We start from the raw sequence: 19,430 nt of genomic DNA, 5'->3' as shown, positions 1-19,430 counted from the left end.
CTTTTAAAGCAGACCAAGGCAGGCCAGCAGCACGGTTCAATTCCCGTACCAGCCTCCCGAACAGGCGCCGGAATGTGGTGACTAAGGGCTTTTCACAGTAACTTCATTGAAGCCTACTTGTGACAATAAGCGATTTTCATTTTCATAACCATCAAACAATTATGTAATGATCCTCATTGGATCAGCTGTGGAACATTTACCAATATGTTGCACTATTAAACTACATGGTTTTAGTTGATTAAAGTCCATCAGTATTTTTTAAGTCACTTAGAGGCTTCTAAGTCATCATGTATCTAAACGCTGTGACTTAGACATGTGGAATGCACCAGCTATTGGAATAGAGTAGGCACTTGGTAACAAAACTGCATAAATGTAGAGTTCTCAATCACCTTCAAAAATGGTAATGGGCTTCAATGTTTGATAGAGCTCCAGTTAAAATCATAGAAACTTACAATACAGAAGGAATACATCCGCGAGAGAAATTCAGCCAATTTTGTCTGCGCTGTCTCTTTGTAAGAGCAGCCATGCTTCATCCTATATCCCTACTTGTTGCCTTTGGTCTGTAAGCTCCTTGACCTCAAGTCCATCTCCCTTTCAAAAGTATTTATGGAGTCAGATTACGTTTCACCTTTTCAGCCAAACAATTTCAGATCCCAATGACTTCCTGAGTAAAATAAATTCTACTCTGTCCTGCCGAGATCTGTTGTCAATGGTTTTAAATCTATGACCTCTGACTATTGACCCATTCACCAAATGGAATAGATTTAAAATCTATTAGCATCATCATCTTAAAAACTTCTATTAGGTCATTTCTTATAATGTTCCAAAGAGAATGGGCATGTTTTTGCAATATAGCCTTCTAACTGAAGTCGCTCATCCATTGTGACATCCAGAAAGATTTTTCCTTTCTGCCTTTTCTAAGACAATTACATCTCTCTGGAAGTGTGGTGGCCAGAAGTGTCCATGGTATTCCAGCTGAGATCTAACCAGTGAGTTATTTTGGAGCAGAATTGTGCCAGACAGGGGCACTCATTTGGCAAGTATGAAATAAATACATTTCCAGCCAGGAGAAAATTAATTTGGAATTTTTCCCAACTTTCAAGGTAGGTCAAGTTTCCCACTGAGCAACATCACAAACCGCATTTGTATTCATTAGCACCGCATTAATTCTCATTTAAAGGCCAACTCCCTGGAATCATGTTCCCCCTTCAAATTAAGAGCATAACAATTAGGAGCAGCAGTAAGCAATTCAGCCCATCGAGCCCAATTACATTTCCCCACTGGTGTCTAATTAGAATGTTCAGTTTTGCGATTGTATAGCGTTGGTGCACACCTGGTGAGCTTCACTTCATCCATGACTTGGACGTTAGGTTGCTATCTCCTCCCTATTATACTGCCAATAAAATATTGGGTGCCATATAGCACAAGCACATGAGAGGCATGACCAGTGGGGATGTGTGAGACTGAGTCCAGATTGGTGGAGGAGGGGAGGGGAGGGGGCGGTGCGGGAGGGCAGGTGGAGGGGCGGTGCGGGAGGGCAGGGGGAGGGGAGGGTCAGAGGGGAAGAATGAGGCAGATGTAGAACTAAGAGGAGGGGAGGACTAGCAGTGATGGATGTAGGACTTGGGGGTGGTTGGTGGCGGAGGGGAGAGATGCAGGAGAGGGTGGAGAAGTACCAGAGGGGAAGTGAGGGATGGATGCAGGATGAGGGGAGTGGAGGTGCATAGGAAGGGCAACAGACTGTCTGGGGAAGGTTGAAAGACTGTTAAGTCCAGGCTGTGCATAACACACATGTCTTGGTCCATGTCTTGGGCGAGGGAAGACCTCTCTGTGCAGTGTTGGTCACACACAGAAAGGTCTGTAGGCCATTGTAAGAGTCCTTCCTATTTATTTAATTTGTTCCCGTTTCCTTTCATATTTTTGATCCGTGGACCCATAATCAGGATGTTAGTTTAAGCAGAATACTTGGTTGAAACAGCTTGCTTGCCAGGACACTGTGTTTCCAGATTTTGTTTTTTGAGAGAAGAGGCCAGACTCCTCGGCACCAGGTGAATATTAGAAACTAGTTTTGGAGGAAGTCAGTTTGATTGGTTAACTGACAACCAGTGGGTTGGCCAGGGACAGTGTTCTCTCTGACAATGATCAGTGATTGGTTCCTGCGTGATGCTGTCTGAGAGAACTGGGCAGAAGTGTTAGACCTTGGAAGGAGAAGGAATGCTCTCTCTCCCTTTCTCTTGCTTACTGAAGTGAAAGAACTGCTCTATTGGTCTAAAACCAGTGTACTCCAGGCATATCTTTGCTGAACTTGAAATGATGCCAAGTCTGCAGAGAAAATAGGCAACCTTGCCAGAAAAAAAACATCTCAAGCCTAGAAGGAAGAAATACCAAAATGAAAGCATGAACTTCAGAAATACATTAACTGGAAGTCATTCCAGTGCATCAAAGATCTTTATCCCTGTTATTTTATTAATATTTTCTTTACCTTTCCACCAACCTTTCCCTTCTATGTTGTTTGTCTGTGTGTATAGAGAGTGGAGGTAGTTAGAAAGGGGGGGTTGGGAAAGGGGTAGGAAATAATCAGTTCCATGTTCTGTTTGATGATAATACTGTACATAATAAAAGAAAACTTGTGTTTTAAAGTTACAAACCTGATGACTGTAGTTTATTGGTCTCGACTAAGAACCTCAGGTATTTCAAATTAAGTTAAATTTCACCTGTGTTGTGACTCTGGGTCAAGTGAGGCTAGAATTGACAGTGTACTAACCCAGGTTGACTTGACACCATGGTCAGTCAACTTAGTCATTTGGACCTGGGGGTTAGAGTCATGATGTTGGGAAGGACAGTAACATACAGGGGAAGCTTCTGGATCCAAACAATTGGTAATTTTACAATCATGGGGTATAGGCTATCCGATGGTCTCATGGGGGGGTCTCTGATAGTAAGGGTGCAGGTGGTCCTAATAAGGGGAAAGTTCAGATCAACAAAGGGCATGGTGATATCAACATTGAAGAGATTTGAAGAGAACAGGGGAGAACACGGAAGGAGGCAGCATGGTGGCACAGTGGTTAGCATGGATCACAATGCCAGGAACCCGGGTTCGATTCCAACCTTGGGTGACTGAGGAGTTTGCACGTTCGCCCCGCGTCTGTGTGGGTTTCCGCCGGATGCTCCGTTTCCTCCCATGGTGCAAAGATATGTAGGTTATGTGGATTGGCCATAATAAATTGCCCCATAGCTTTGGAAGATGTGAGATGGGGGTATGGGGCGGGAGTGGGACTAGGTGGGGTGCTCTTTCGGAGGGTCGGTGCAGACCCAAGGGCCGAATGACCTCCTTCTGCACTACAGGAATTCCTTGACTCTATGATTCTATGAACAGAAATATCTTTGCGGACAATTGGGGTCAAAGCTAATAAGGAAAGCTGGATAGGAACAGGAGGGATGGGAATTAAGTGACGGGGACTGTGGAAGAGGATGGGAGGAACTTGGTGGGTGACAGGAGGCGGTTGGAAGGTGTTGGCCATAATCATACATGTTAACAGTGCTACCTTTGCCTTTACTGAGTAATAATACAGTTGAAAAAATAACCTTTGGGAACAAAAATGACATGAGAGGGGTTGCAAGGTGTGTGAGAGGAGGTGAAGACCGTTATTTTGAGCTGTTTAATGGGGCCCTTATTAATTAGTTCCTCAAGCCATAAAAGATAACACTCAGCTGAGTACTAGTATTGAGGGTCAAATGCCCATTGAAGGAACATTGCTCCTTTACAAATGGTGCGCACTCATGCAAGAATTCAATACGTTTTGTGTGGTTAACGTATTGCTGCGACAATTCACCGCTGTATTGTATTATGTTGATGCCCTTGTGGGCTCCGTCTGTGGCTCCGCCCCCTTGGGGGGGGTATATAGGTCTGCAGCTTGTAGGTGGCACTCAGTACAGAGCAGTCGCAGGCAGGCACAGATCTAGCTTATTAAAACCACTGTTCACTTCTACAAATCGTCTCATGTGAATTGATGGTCGCATCAATTTAATAAGATAAGATATCGCAATGGAAGCCGCCCTCAAACCTGATCGACCTAAACTCGACCCACAGGCAGCTGAAGCAAAAGGAATCTTTTCACACTGGCTCCGCTGCTTTGAGGCCTACCTCGCCGCCTCCTCCTCGCCCACCGTCACCGATGCACAGAAGCTGAGCCTCCTCCACGCCCGGGTGAGCCACAGAATCTCTGTACTAATCGAAGACGCGACCACGAACACAAACGCGGTCACGATCCTGAAAAGACATTACGTGAGGCCGGTGAACGAAGGGTTCGCTTGGCATCTCCTCACCACATGTCGTCAACGCCACGGGGAATCGCTGGAGGAATATCTACGCGACCTGAGGGTACTCGCTCGAAACTGCAACTACAAGGACGTCAAGGCCTCGCAGCACATGGAACCCGCCTCCGGGACACCCATGTGGCTGGAGTCTTGTCCAACTATGTCAGACAGCGCCTACTCGAAAAGGGCGCCCTCGACCTAGAAGAGATGGTAAAACTATCCACCTCATTAGAGGTAGTCTTCCAGAGCCTAAATGCTTTCCCCTCCGACCACGCGATTTCCTCGTGGGCGCCGGAGGAGCAACCATCACCCGAACCGAGGGTGTCCCAGGCCTGTGCTGCGTGGTTGCCCGCCCAACCGGGGGGCTGCCTTGCTATTTCTGCGGTCAGAACCAGCACCCCAGCCAGTGTTGCCCAGCTCGGAATGCAATCTGCAGCGACTGCGACAAGAAAGGACATTTTGCCAAAGTCTGCTTGGCCCGACCCAAAGTTCCAAAATCACAGGCCGACTCACAGACTCACAGGCCCGCAGCCTGGCTGCGTGGCTGCCAGTAACGCCCCTTTCTGACGGCGTATCCGCCTCGTGCTAACCGTGGGGGTTGCCATCTTTAACTCTACCCGACACGGGCGACTCATGAGGGCCGCCATCTTGGCCGCCATCTTCAACGCCACCCGACAAGTGCGACCAATGGGGGCCGCCATCTTGAGACCACCCTGCTACCACCGACCACCCCGGCTACCCGCAGCTTGGCGCTGTCACTCTCGACCAGTCCTGGCCTAAGCACCTCAAGAACTCCATGATGACTGTCCGGGTCAATGGGCACGAAACGCCCTGCCTGTTTGACTCTGGGAGCACGGAGAGCTTCATCCATCCGGACACGGTAAGGCGCTGTTCCCTCCAGATTTCCCCCGCATCCAACAATCTCCCTTGCTTCCGGATCACATTCAGTGCAGATCCGGGGCACTGTGTCGCGAACCTCGCGATACAGGGTGCCGAGTATGCCGATTTTAAACTCAAAGTCCTCCCCCATCTCTGCGCTCCTCTCTTGTTAGGACTGGACTTCCAGTGCAACCTCAGAACCCTGATCCTGAAGTTCGGCGGACCCCTACCCCCTCTCACCGTATGTAGCCTCGCGACCCTTAAGGTCGCCCCTCCCTCGCTCTTTGCGAACCTCACCTATGACTGTAAACCCGCCGCCACCAGGAGCAGGCGGTACAGTGCCCAGGACAGGACTTTTATCAAGTCGGAGGTCCAGCGGCTCTTGAGGGAGGGGATCATCGAGGCAAGTAATCGCCCCTGGAGAGCCCATGTGGTGGTCGTCAGGACTGGGGAAAAGAACTGGATGGTTGTCGACTACAGCCAGACCATAAATCGTTACACACAACTCGATGCGTGCCCCCTTCCCCGCATAGCAGACATGGTCAATCAGATTGCACACTACCGGGTTTTCTCCACAGTAAATCTGAAGTCCGCATACCACCAGCTTCCGATCCGCCCGGAAGACCGCCACTACACTGCCTTTGAGGTAGACGGACGCCTCTTCCACTTCCTCAGGGTCCCCTTCGGCACCACCAATGGGGTCTCAGTATTCCAAAGAACGATGGACCAAATGGCTGACCAGTACGGGCTGCGGGCCAAGTTCCCGCTCTTGGATAATGTCACCATCTGCTGTCATGACCAGCAAGACCACGACGCTAACCTTCAGAAGTTCCTCCAAACCGCCCAAGCCCTCAATCTCACCTACAACAAGGAGAAATGCGTTTTCCGCACAACCCGACTAGCCATCCTCGGCTATGTCGTGGAAAACAGAGTCCTAGGGCCCGACCCAGACCGCATGCGCCCTCTCCTGCAACTTCCCTTTCCCCACTGCCCCAAGGCCCTGAAAAGATGCTTGGGGTACTTTTCATATTATGCCCAGTGGGTCTCCAACAATGCGGACAAAGCCCGCCCACTTATCAAAGCCACCATCTTTCCCCTGACGACTGAGGCCCGCCTGGCCTTCAGCCGCATCAAGGCAGACATTACCAAGGCCGCGATGCACGCGGTGGACGAGTCCATCCCCTTCCAGGTGGAGAGTGATGCGTCGGATGTTGCCCTGGCCGCTACCCTTAACCAGGCAGGCAGGCCCGTGGCCTTCTTTTCCCGTACCCTCAACACCTCCACGATTCGACACTCCTCTGTCGAAAAGGAAGCTCAAGCCATTGTGGAAGCTGTGCGGCATTGGAGGCACTACCTGGCCGGTAGGAGGTTCACCCTCGTCACCGACCATCGATCGGTAGCCTTTATGTTCAACAACACATAGCGGGGCAAGATCAAGAATGATAAAATCTTGAGGTGGAGAATCGAACTCTCCACCTATAATTACGATATCGTGTATCGTCCTGGGAAGCTCAATGAGCCCCCAGATGCCCTGTCCCGTGGCACATGCACCAGCGCGCAAGATGACCAACTTCGGGCCATCCACAATGGCCTCTGTCACCCGGGGTTCACCCGGCTTCTCCACTTTATCAAGGCCCGCAACCTGCCCTACTCCACCGAGGAGGTCATGGCCATGACCAGGGACTTCCAAGTCTGCGCGGAGTGCAAGCCTCACTTCTATCGGCCAGACATGGCCCACCTAGTGAAGGCATCCCGCCCCTTTGAGTGCCTCAGCGTCGATGTCAAAGGGCCCCTCCCCTCCACTGACTGCAACGTGCATTTTCTCAACGTCGTTGATGAGTACTCCCGCTTCCCCTTTGCCATCCTATGCCCCGACATGACTGCAGCCACTGTCATTAAGGCCCTGCACAGCATCTTCACCCTGTTCGGTTTCCCCACTTACATCCACAGTGACCGGGGCTCCTCGTTTATGAACGATGAGCTGTGTCAGTATCTGCTCGGTAAGGGCATTGCCTCAAGCAGGACTACCAGCTACAACCCCCGGGGAAACGGACAGGTGGAGAGGGAGAACACGACGGTATGGAAGGCCGTCCTTCTGGCCCTACGGTCTAGAAGTCTCCTAGTTTCTCACTGGCAGGAGGTCCTCCCCGACACGCTCCATTCCATTCGGTCGCTCCTCTGCACAGCCACGAACGAGACCCCTCACGACCGTCTATTTGTCTTCCCCAGAAAATCCACCTCCTGGGTCTCACTTCCGTCCTGGCTGACAACGCCGGGGCCTGTCCTCCTCTGGAAGCACGTGGGGAGCCATAAGTCCGACCCCCTGGTCGAGAGGGTCCAGCTCCTACATGCCGCCAACCCTCAGTATGCCTACATGGCACACCGCGACGACCGACAAGATACAGTCTCCCTTCGGGATCTGGCGCCCGCCGGTTCCCCAGCGACCATCACCTACACCATCCCCCCTACACCGAACACCACCCCCGCCCCTACACGGCCTACATCCCCCTACCCCCATCGTCGACCCACCGTGATGAAGCTCCAGCCGACACGCACCCGGAGTCAACGAGCCCAACACCCGTGCCCGCAGCGAAGCCGGAGCTGAGGCGATCACAGAGAACGATCAAGGCGACGGACAGACTCGATCTGTGAGCCCACTTCACCCCCGCTGGACTTCAATTTTTTAACAGGGGGTGAATGTGGTGAACGTATTGCTGCTACAATTCACCACTGTATTGTATTGTATTAGGTTGATGCCCTTGTGGGCTCCGCCTGTGGCTCCGCCCCCTTGGGGGTGGTATATAGATCTGCAGCCTGCAGGCAGGCACAGTTTTGCTTATTAAAACCACTGTTCACTTCTACTAATCGTCTTGTGTGAATTGATGGTCGCATCATTTTGGAACTACACTTGAGTTGGTTTGTCCTGACAGAGGCATGAATAAAGGGAAGGAGGATCAAAAACTGAAAGGCCACAGCTGTTGGAAAAAACTTACATGCACACTACAAGCCTCACAATTCCCATTTTAATGATCATGGTTTACAAGGTACAACACTCGAAGTCATGACATTAGTCCAAGGCTAGGGTGTCAGTAGTCAGTGTTGGCTACTGGAGACAAGCTAACAATTGTCTGATGGAGGGTTCTAGCACATGGTTCTATTCATCCTGGTCAGGACTCACTTTGTGAATGCGCAGTCATGCCTGTGGGGGAAACTCAACCTCCAGGATCTGCTTTACCAGCAGGGGATGGCCCGGGAATGTTATGGCCAGGTGGCGGACAGACCAAGTGCTTGACACTGGCTTTCTGGCCTGGAGATGGAATCAAGGAGTAGTGTCAATGTGTCTCAGATCTTTTGTTCATAGTAACAAGGAGGAGTGGACAATTCAGGCTGCATGCAATCCTATCTTGTTTATAGCTCTGATTCAGATGAAGATAAGAAGGGCCCATTACTAATTGGCACAGGTGCATGAGGAGCAGTGCCCAGGGCAGCAAGAGTGAGCAGGGCCCCAAGAAGTCCAAGATGCTCCCGCGGAGGGACCAAATCAATGAGGACCTGTGGGCCCTGCTGGTCGAATCTCACATCATTCCGGGAGGAAAACTTCTGAAAGACTACAATGGTCATCGGATCCCGACTTTGAGAGAATGCGAGCTTCGTGTCACTATCAAAGAGATAACATGCAGAATACTATTCCCCCTGGCGGAGTCGGAGCTTGAATTGCTTATTGGGGTGCAGCTGACGAATGTGATATAAAATAGTTACTTTAGAGATATTAGTTACTGTAATGTAAACATAGGCCGGTCTGATTCTGTTAGTTCACAGACAAAGGATTTCAGAACGCATGGCAAAGCAAGGGGCAGGGGTGTCCAGATAAGGAGGAGAAAAGGATGCTGGGTAATAGGAGGCCAGAGGAAGGGATGAGAAGTGAGCCAATCAGGATGTATGGCCAGGTCAGGAGGGGTATAGGATGACCTATGGGAATCGTGTATGTGAAACTTGATGCCATTTGAATGTATTTGCAGAAATCCCTTTGTCTCCTTCTTCATTCGTTTTCCAGGGGTCTAGGAGACTAGTTCTGTGTCCTGTGCCTGTGTGAAATGAATCAGACTTGCAAGTCAAATAAAATAACTAATGCTGTACCTGCAAATCCATCTCAACTTTTATTGAGGCCAGACTGACGGGTAAAGAAATTTATGATTTGTCATTTGGTGCCGGAAACCCGGGATTTCTCAAGATGGTCAACTGCCAGCTGCGAACTCAGAATTAGACTGATTATGGACGGAGGGAGAGTGGAAAAAGGGGCCCACAATGTATAGCTGGAAAATGACCACGCATTGCTTTTCCCCCTCTTCTTATCGTCTGATTAGTCTGGTCATTCGCGGTTGGTACGGAAAGATCGTCTCGACGAAATCAAAGGTCAGTCTGGGGATTAGAAAATTAAACTGATGGGATATCATAATTGATAGTTCAGTTTTGGGTTAATTGTGTTGTTGATGAACTGATGGGACATCGGGAGATGGTTCAGTTCTACGAGTGTTGTTGATGAACTGATGAGACATCGGAAGATGGTTCAGTTCTTCGAGTGTTTTTGATGAACTGATGGGACATCGGAAAGATGGTTCAGTTCCACGAGTGTTTTTAAAACTATAGTTGATTAAGCTAAAATTGTATCCTTGGACTGAAGTGGCGAGAAACGATAAATTTTAAAACAAACTGGATGCTGCATGTTAGTTAAAGCAGAAGTCTCTCAAAGGGTTAACAGCAGCTTGAGATAACAGGCAGCTTGTGGTGTAATTGGATACCTTTCCTTCGAGTCAGTGAACTCCAGCAAAGTTGGAATGTTACAAAAACTTGTTAAAAGAAAAATTGTTAAGATAAAGAATTAATTAAGTTGTAAAAGTTATACAAGTTTGTGTTAAGCAAATCATAAATTTAGTTCTGAGTTGAGATCAGAGCTAAGCTTGCAAGTTGTGGTAATTCAATTTGAATTTTCAAACATTTTAAGTTTTAAAAGAACACTGTTAGAACGTTTTCAATAATTTTGGCAAGGAGCAAAAATTGCCATTGGTTATAAATAAGCAAATAAAAAATATATATATAATAATAAAAAAGAAAGAGCCAAAGTATGAAAGCTAAAGAGTTAATTCGATTTTGGAGACAATATTGTCAACATGAGAGGGATAAGATCATGTTATTAAGTTGGCAAGAAAATGCCCTTAAAATGGGGATTCCAATTAGTGAAGAGGAAAAAAAAAACAATGGGCTACATAGTTCAATGGCTGGCCTTGCATTGACAGAGACAGAAGATGACGAATTGGACAATTTGACCACGTCGGCTAGGATTCCAACTGCACCTGTAGCATTGTCTGCACTAATTCCAGAACCACCAGAGTATCATAATTTATATCCAGTCACTGCTCCCCAGATTCAAATCATGCCAGCCCCTTCGGTACCATCTTGACTGTCTGAGAGAGAAGGGGAGCTCTATTCCACAAGCCCAATTAGCTCTGGGACCCGATCTCGGACAGCGAGAGAAGGGCCTGATCCTATCCAGATACAAGCAAGCGTACCACCTGAACAGAAAACTCCGAGAACAAAGGGAGAAGAAAGGGATGGTTCTGAGGAGAAGGAGCTCCCTCTAGTGACAGGGAGGGACGTCGAGGTCTTGGAAGAGCCAGAGGAATTTCTGGAACGTTTTAATGAAATCTACCGTGGGCAGTCAGGCGACTTGCCACATCAAAATGGTCAGAATTCCCCTCAATATTGGGCTATGTTAATGCGTTGCCTACCACCTTCCGTGGTTACTGCCGTGAAATGTAATAACATGAATTGGACAGAGAACGACCCTTCCCGAATGGCCAGTCCAGTCAGATTTTATTGGAAGGAGGGTGTCGGCCAGGAAGGAGGTGCAGTTACAAAGATTAAGACTGAGTATGTAATGAAAAAGGATGATCTGAGACCCCAACCAGCGGCAGATACGGTGGCTTACCAGCTGGAACCCCAATATTGTGACTTTGAGTGGGTGGATCAGCAAGGGGGAGGATATCAAACCCACCCAAAGGGACCCTCAGCTCCTCTTTATGGCCCACCGTAAGTACCAACAGCTTTACAACCGCCGCCCCCTCTGCGGGGCCATTGGTCTCCTGGGAGAAAAGGACGGGGCAGATATAGAGGGAGCAATGCATGTTTTAATTGCGGCCGTGCAGATCACTGGCAACAGGAATGCCCCTTTAAAAGACAGGCAGCAGAAGGAGACTACCCGACCCAAAGGAGGGGGTACCCGCCAAGGGGAGGACAGATGAGATACACTGACTTCTCCCAGGCAAACCCTTTCCCAACACAGGATTGACTAGCTAATTTAGTCATAAGGACTCTCCAATTGGACAGGGAACCTATTATCTCTTTGCAGATAGGAGATCAACATCACCCATTTGTAATCGACACTGGAGCAGCCATGTCTTCGGTACAATCAGAACTTCGACTACCACTATCCGACCACACGCAGCATTTGTCGGGGTCCCAAGGACAGGTGTGTGAGTATCCTATCTCTGAACCTGTGACAGTCACTTACGAGAATAAGTCTGCAGATCATCAGTTTGTAGTGACTACTGGATTGGACTGTAACTTGTTGGCCCGAGATTTACTGTGTATCTTCCAGCTACAGCTAGAGTGCGGAGATGAAGGTGTAATGGTTCAATCATGGAGGATGAGACAACAGTGCTATATTTCTATCACCCCCCAGTGGTGGATGTTAGACATTGAACATTCACTGCATCACGTTACCCTGGCCTGTGACAGAACCGGACAAAACAGGGTGTTGGAGGACAAATACCGGCTGTTAATTGGGACCGAATGGCCAGTCAAGGTTACAGCCATAGTCACGGGAAAAGAAGGTATGGCCGATTTTGTTACAATACCACCACATTTATGGCCACAGTCAGTTTCGATAAGCCCTCATATTACACGTCAGGTCCACGACCAGTACCATGCCAAGGATCTGGGGCCTATGGAAAGGAAGGCAGTGGATCATTCAGATCCAACAGAGAACGCACTTCAAGTCACGCCAGACGGCACTGCCATAAAATATTTTGAGGTCCCTGAAACGATTAACACTCGACTGCAGCATCACCGGGAACGTGATGTTTTGGAATATGTCAATCCACAGGTCTGGGCGGAATACCCATCACAAGTGGGAAAGACAAATGTTACACCTATTAAGGTAATGATTAAGGACCATGTAAATCTGCCTTCCATTCGGCAATACCCCCTGAAACCCCAAGCTGCCCCGTCTATAGACAAATTAATCCGAGAGCTGTTGCAACAGGGTATTTTGGTCCCTTGCCAATCAGAATGTAACACCCCCATACTTGCTGTGCCTAAACCAGCCAAGCCAGACCAGTACCGATTAGTACAGGATTTACGTTCAATTAATGCCATCGCACAGCCGTTACATGCTCTCACTCTCCAACAGGATATTACGGTGTATAGCTCCCACTCGGTCATCGCACTACTGAGGCAAGTGCAGACTCAGCATCTTACCGCAGCTCGTCAGAATAGGTATGAGATATACCTTTTGAACAATCCACGTCTGGCATTTAAACACTGTACCACTATCAATCCAGCCTGTTTACTTAGTGGTCCCCCTGTCCATGAAGACGCACCTGGCCACGACTGTTTAGCCTTGATTCAGGAAACTACCACAATAAGGGACGATTTGAGTGATATTTCGTCAGAACAACCTGACATGATTATGTGTGGACAAATATCCCACCAGGGTTTAGTTAATGACCTACTGCAGGCCCTCCTTATGCCCGCGCAGATTTCCGTCATTAAATGCGCTGCCCACACAAACGGTAAGACCCCAGTTGACGTTGGTAATGAACAAGCAGATTGTGCAGCGCGGACAGCCGCACAAATTCAGCAAGTGATGGTGCCTAAAATGTTAGGTCAGACTAAACGTTCTGCAATAAATAGGTCTGCCTCTGACAAGCCAATGCCAACCATCCAAGACGTCATAAGGTTACAGGAGGACGCTCCTGAGAGTGATAAACAAATGTGGAAACGGTTAGGTTGTACATATGATTCGGTTTCCTCTTTATGGACCACACCAGCACATCAGACTTGTATGTCTGATGTACTGGCTTTATGGGTCACTGAATGTGTACACTTTGCAACTCATTGTGGGGCTCGGGGGACTAGTGATTTGTTGCTGGACACTTGGTGGTACCCTAAAATGCAGGGGTTGGCTCAGAATATCAGCACTCGGTGTTTGATTTGTCAGCAATACAACACCGGCAAAGGTATCCCTTGTGGTATGGGGCAAACCCCGTTGCCCAGTGGTCCCTTTGAGACGCTCCAAATGGATTACATTGAGTTGGAAAGATGTCAATTTTATAAATATGTTTTGGTCATTGTGGATGTGTTCAGCAGATGGGTTGAGGCGTATCGGACTATCGATAATAAAGCTTCTACTGTGGTTAAAGTTCTGATGCGGGAAATCATTCCCCGGTACAGTATACCAGCTCAGTTGAGTTTGATAACGGGCCTCATTTTCTTGGACAGATTAACCTGCCTCCCTCCCCCAGTGCTATTTTACAGGTGTGGAGCATGATGGGGTGGCTACGCACCGCCTGTGTGATCTTCGGCCTCACCTCGCTTGGAGTGACATTGGGGATGGACATGGAAAAGGGACATATTATCTACATTTGTAACCCCAACCAAACTACAAGGACATTTTGTTTATGCAGAGGTGATGTTCTTCGCTGACCCTATATACGAGGACATGGTATCGACTCATGGAAGGTCACCAGGTTAACGGACAATGCAGGACTCATGAAGCAATTGCACTGGTCCTGGCGATGGGAAGGGAACATTACATGGACATTGTTTTTGGAGTACATTTAAATTTGATTTTGGATGTGTTAAGATTGGTGCGATAAAGGTAAAATCAGACCGTCAGGAGAGAGTAGGAAGAGGTTGTGGGAGAGAGAGGGGGACTAGAGAGAGGACGGAGCGTGTGAGAAGGGGAGTACAACTAGAACGTAGGTTATCAGGAGATACACTTAATTCATTTAGAGGCCAAACTGAGGAAAACCCGGGTAGTATGAATCTCTTCTACCAGATTTACCACCGCTTGTATGGCCAGGGACGGGTTGTCTGCTACCCGAACCCCGCAGCGGTGTCTAGGTTATTTTCTGTTTCACCGCTTTGGGGCACTCCCCAAACGGTAGTTTATTGTCAGCATTCCGAGCCACCGCCCGAGCAAGTCACTCTTCCTTACGATCCGGGTTCAGCACCACCGGCTATTTGCCTTCCCCTTCCTCGGGATAATTCCCACTCACAGTATGATAGGCTGCAACGGTGGAGGGCGTACGTACCTAGCCACTTCACTCCCAATAGAGATTCCCGGTCATACGAGAATTGTTTCAGCAGTGAAGGATACGGCTGTTTGCTGGTAGAGGTGGAAACGAATATAACATGTCTGTTCCCCACCTGTACGGACAGGAGGTGTCATATCACCCAGGCGTCTGGCCAATGCATTTGTTACAACACCACCTGTGTTCCATTGAATGCCGGCCTCCAGCTCCTTTGTGGCTGGGCAAATGTCTCTCATATCACTGTTGGGACTAGGGCTTTCCGCATTGCTAGGCGGCCCGAATGGGCGTTTCAAAGCTGGATAAACTGGGCTACTGGGGGATCCCTGCGCAACCGATATACTGATTGTGATGCTAGCCTGTACACGGAGCAAGGATACTACTTTTTATTTAATGGCACAGCGATCAATGTTTTGTCACCCCCATTTCCCCGCCAAATTGCTATTGGGACTCTGGTCCCTACCACAGTCCCCTGCCCCTCGGCGTGGATGCTGCATAATCAGTTAGCACGCCGGCAGTCTCAGCTGAATTCTGCGAGAACTAGAAACAACCTCAAGTTCTCGCACCCAACCGGGGCCTCTCAGCCGGGTGGGGGATTCTGAGCGTCTTGTAGCTGCGGTTGTTTGCAATGCAGAACTGGTATGCTCTTGACTATCTTCTGGTCCGTGAGGGTGGGGCATGCGCCATAGTACAGGGCAAGTGTATCATGGCAGTTCAAGACTTAACCGCTAACATCACTAAATTTATGGATCGCATACGGGATCACCTGGACGGAATGCAGGATCCTGGCTCTTGGGGTAACTGGGGATTTGGAGGTTGGAAGGACTGGTTGATAAATATGGCCATGTATTTAGCAGTGGCTATTGGCTGCATCTTTGTGGGCCCAGCCATCCTTAAATGCGTGATGGGTAGAATGCGGGGTGCACTGGAACAGATAGACGCCCCAAGAATCTTGGCTGTTAAAATCCACGAGAGTGCAGCGGATGAAGGGGGCTGCTACAGGAATTGGAAATGCAGTGACAAATCTTTTTAGATGAGGGACCGTAGCTATGGGTTGAATAGTTCGGTTATCATGAAATGATAAAAGGAGGGAATGACGAATGTGATATAAAATAGTTACTTTAGAGATATTAGTTACTGTAATGTAAACATAGGCCGGTCTGATTTTGTTAGTTCACAGACAAAGGATCAGAACGCATGGCAAAGCAAGGGGCAGGGGTGTCCAGATAAGGAGGAGAAAAGGATGCTGGGTAATAGGAGGCCAGGGGAAGGGATGAGAAGTGAGCCAATCAGGATGTATGGCCAGGTCAGGAGGGGTATAGGATGACCTATGGGAATCGTGTATGTGAAACTTGATGCCATTTGAATGTATTTGCAGAAATCCCTTCATTCGTTTTCCAGGGGTCTGGGGACTAGTTCTGTGTCCTGTGCCTGTGTGAAATGAATCAGGCTTGCAAGTGAAATAAAATAACTAATGCTGTACCTGCAAATCCATCTCGACTTTTATTGAGGCCAGACTGACGGGTAAAGAAATTTATGATTTGTCACAGGCATGTGAAGACCTCCAGCTCATCAAGAGGGTGTACACCTCAGACATGGCACCCCGCCGACATATCTCGGTGGAGTCGATCTCAAAAACACATTTGGAGGTATTTCAGGGGTTTGGCACCCTACACTGCATACAACTGAAGGAGGATGCCAGACCAGTCGTGCATGCGCGCAGATGGGTGCCTGCTCTGTTGAGGGAGAAACTAAACGCTGAGATGCAATGGATGGCAACCCCTGGGTGTCATTAGGCGCATAGAAGAGCCCACTGACTGGGTAAACGCAATGGTATTCGTAAAGAAACGGAATGGAGACCTGAGAATTTGCATGGACCCCAAGAATCTTAACACGAACATTGAAAGGGAGCACTACCTATTCCAAAAAGGGAGGAAATTGCACGTGAAGTGGCTGGAGCAACATGCTTCAGCAAGCTGGATGTGTGGCAGGGTTTCTGGCAGCTCAAGCTTGATGAGGCAAGCACAAGACTGTGCAGTTTCAACAAACCTTCAGCCAGTATTGCTTCCAGAGGATGCACTTCGGTATCATCGCTGCATTGGAAATATTTCAACGGGCCATGGAGCACATAGCGGAGGGGCTGCCGGGTGTCTGTGTTTATGTTGACGCCATCATAATCTGGGGCTCCACTATGAGGAGTATGATGTGCGGCTCATTCAAATTCTCCAAAAGGTCAGTAAGAATGGTCTCAAACTCAATCAGGTGAAATGCCAAGTTGACGTTGATACTATCACCTTTCTAGGTGGTAGGATATCATCGAAAGGGGTGCAACCGGATGACAAAAAAATCAAGTCCATCATCAAGATACCATGGCCCATGTACAAAAAGGGCGTCCTGCACATTCTGGGCATGATTAACTTTGTGGCAAAGTTAATTTCCAAACTTGCCTCCAAGACATCAAAGCTCAGAGAATCCATTAAAAAGGATGTTGTCTTCCAGTAGTCACAAAGCACGAACATGAATGGAAAGCGTTATGTGTTTCTCTGACAACGGCGCCTGTCCCGGCTTTTTTCGACCCGGCCAAAAAGACCAAAATTTCCACAGATGCATCTGAGGATGGGATCGGGGCTCTACTTCTGCAACAGGGTGCGAATGGGGATTGGCTGCCGGTGGCATGTGCTTCGAGGGCCATGATGGACACAGAGCACAGGTATGCGCAAATCAAGCAGGAATGCCTGGGGCTCGTCACAGGTCTCAAAAAATTTCACGATTATGTAATTGAGACGGACCACAGGCCGTTGGTTGCGATAGTCCACAAGACCCTCTGCCAGATGTCACCAAGGATACAACGACTCATGATCAAACTCCAGTGGTCTGACTTCAATCTGATCTACACATCAGGCAAGTTTCTGGCAGTCGCCGACACGCTTTTGAGAGCTGCGTCCATAAATGAGGTCTGTTCGGGGGGGGGGGGGTACGAAGTTCAATTGTATGTCAACATGGTGGCTACAGCATTGCCGATATCTGATGAAAAGTCGAGGCTAATCAAGACAGAAATGGCTAAGTATCCGTTACTTCAAAAGGTCAACAGATGTCTCAAGGAAGGTTGGACAAAAGGCTCCTGCTCTGCGTACTATAAATCCATGCCGAGGTCAGTGAGGTGAATGGTCTTCTTTCAAAGCAGCACAGGATTGTCATCCTGCATTCGCTGAGACTGCTCATGCTGAAGAAGCTTCACGAGGTGCATCTGGGCATTGAAAAATGCAATCGCAGGGCCCAGGAGACGGTATACTGGCCAGGCATCATCCAGGTCATAGCAGGTATGATTGAGCAATGCAATACCTGTCAAATGATGTGCTAACGGCAGAGCAAGGAGCCCACGCAAGGGGAAGACACCGTTGCCAGCCCGTGGTATAAAGTCAGTATGGACTTGTTCCACTTTCAAGGGAGAGACTACCTGGTTGTCATCAATTACTTCTCAAATTACCCAGAGGTGGCACAGTTGCCCAATGCAACAGCTCGCTGTGTAATCCAACAGGTCAAATCAATCTTTGCCCAGCATGGCATACCATCCATTGTCATGTCGGACATTGGCCCTTGCTTCAGCAATCATGAATGGATTGAGTTTGTACGCCAGTATGATTTCAAACACATCACATCGAGCCCGTTCTATCCTCAGTCAAATGGGAAGGCGGAAAAGGGAATACACATAGTAAAGCAGCTGCTCATAAAGGCCCTGGACTGATGGAAAGACATGTATCTCGCCTTAATCAGCTACCGGTCAGCCCCACTGGTAAATGGCCTGTCACCAGCACAACTGCTGATGAACAGGCAGTTGCAAACAACGCTGCCCTCCATGTTGGCCCCATGGTCGATCAAAGGCTCCAGAAGAAGCTCCTTCTGCAGAAACAAAAGCAGAAAGAAATCTACGACAGGTCTGCAAGGGCACAGGTCTTGCAAATAAGGGTCACGGTCAGAATCGAGAACCACAATGGTAAAGGATGGACAAAGCTAGCAACGGTTGTTCAGCAAGCGGGTCCGAACTCATATAGGGTGTTTACTGAGGATGGCTCACTTCTGCACTGAAACCAATAGGTCCTCCTCAAAGTACAACGTCCTTTTGTGCTTAACCCAGCAGACGAGTCTGGGTCTAATCCCAAGCTGGAAACAGACACAGACTGTCCAGCACATCCTGGCATTACTGATGCATCTGCAGTGGTGCTGGGGAAAAGGCCAGCAATTGATGAAGGTGGGGCACACTCACCAACCCAGCCGGTCCTCAGACGGTCGACCAGAGTTAGGCGCAAGCCTGATAGACTGAACCTGTGACTGAATGTTCAAGATATGTGGTTAGAAACATACCGTTCTCCAAAGGAAGAGGAATGTGGTGCCCTGCACATATGCATATCTGTATTTAACTGTATATAGTTGCACCAAGGTATATGACTCTATATAACAGTACCAATGTATATAGCTGATGATCAATATACGTAGTGACAGTTATGACCTCCTGCCGGTAGGTGGAACCAAACACACATGGAACCACATATATATATATATATCGGGGGACGGACGAGACACGGGCATTTGGTAGCAGGATGGACAACAAGACAGTCGCTTCTGACCTTAGCTCTACATTAATTTATATATAATTGTCTGTACGTATGTTTGTTGGTTACCTCCCCACATGTTAAGAATAAATACTAGTTACAACCATACACTCACGTTCTATGTGTGTCTTCATGATCAGGAGAGCCACAGAACACAACAGCACTAAACAACAATATTCCATTTGTCTTCCTAATCAATTTTTCTACCTGCACACTGATTAGTGTAACATAACACTCAGATCCCTCTGTACCA

At 48.5% G+C, this 19,430-nt stretch overlaps 1 protein-coding gene across 4 annotated transcripts in view; it reads right to left on the bottom strand.

Moving 5' to 3' along the window:
• Nucleotides 1-19,430, bottom strand: part of LOC140385541 (peroxidasin homolog) — a 757,374-nt gene that overhangs the window by 416,042 nt on the left and 321,902 nt on the right. The gene's annotated exons all lie outside the window — the stretch shown is intronic.

Source organism: Scyliorhinus torazame, chromosome 11 (genome assembly GCF_047496885.1).
Source record: "Scyliorhinus torazame isolate Kashiwa2021f chromosome 11, sScyTor2.1, whole genome shotgun sequence".
Taxonomy (NCBI): domain Eukaryota; kingdom Metazoa; phylum Chordata; class Chondrichthyes; order Carcharhiniformes; family Scyliorhinidae; genus Scyliorhinus; species Scyliorhinus torazame.
This window is presented reverse-complemented; position numbering and strand designations above follow the sequence as displayed.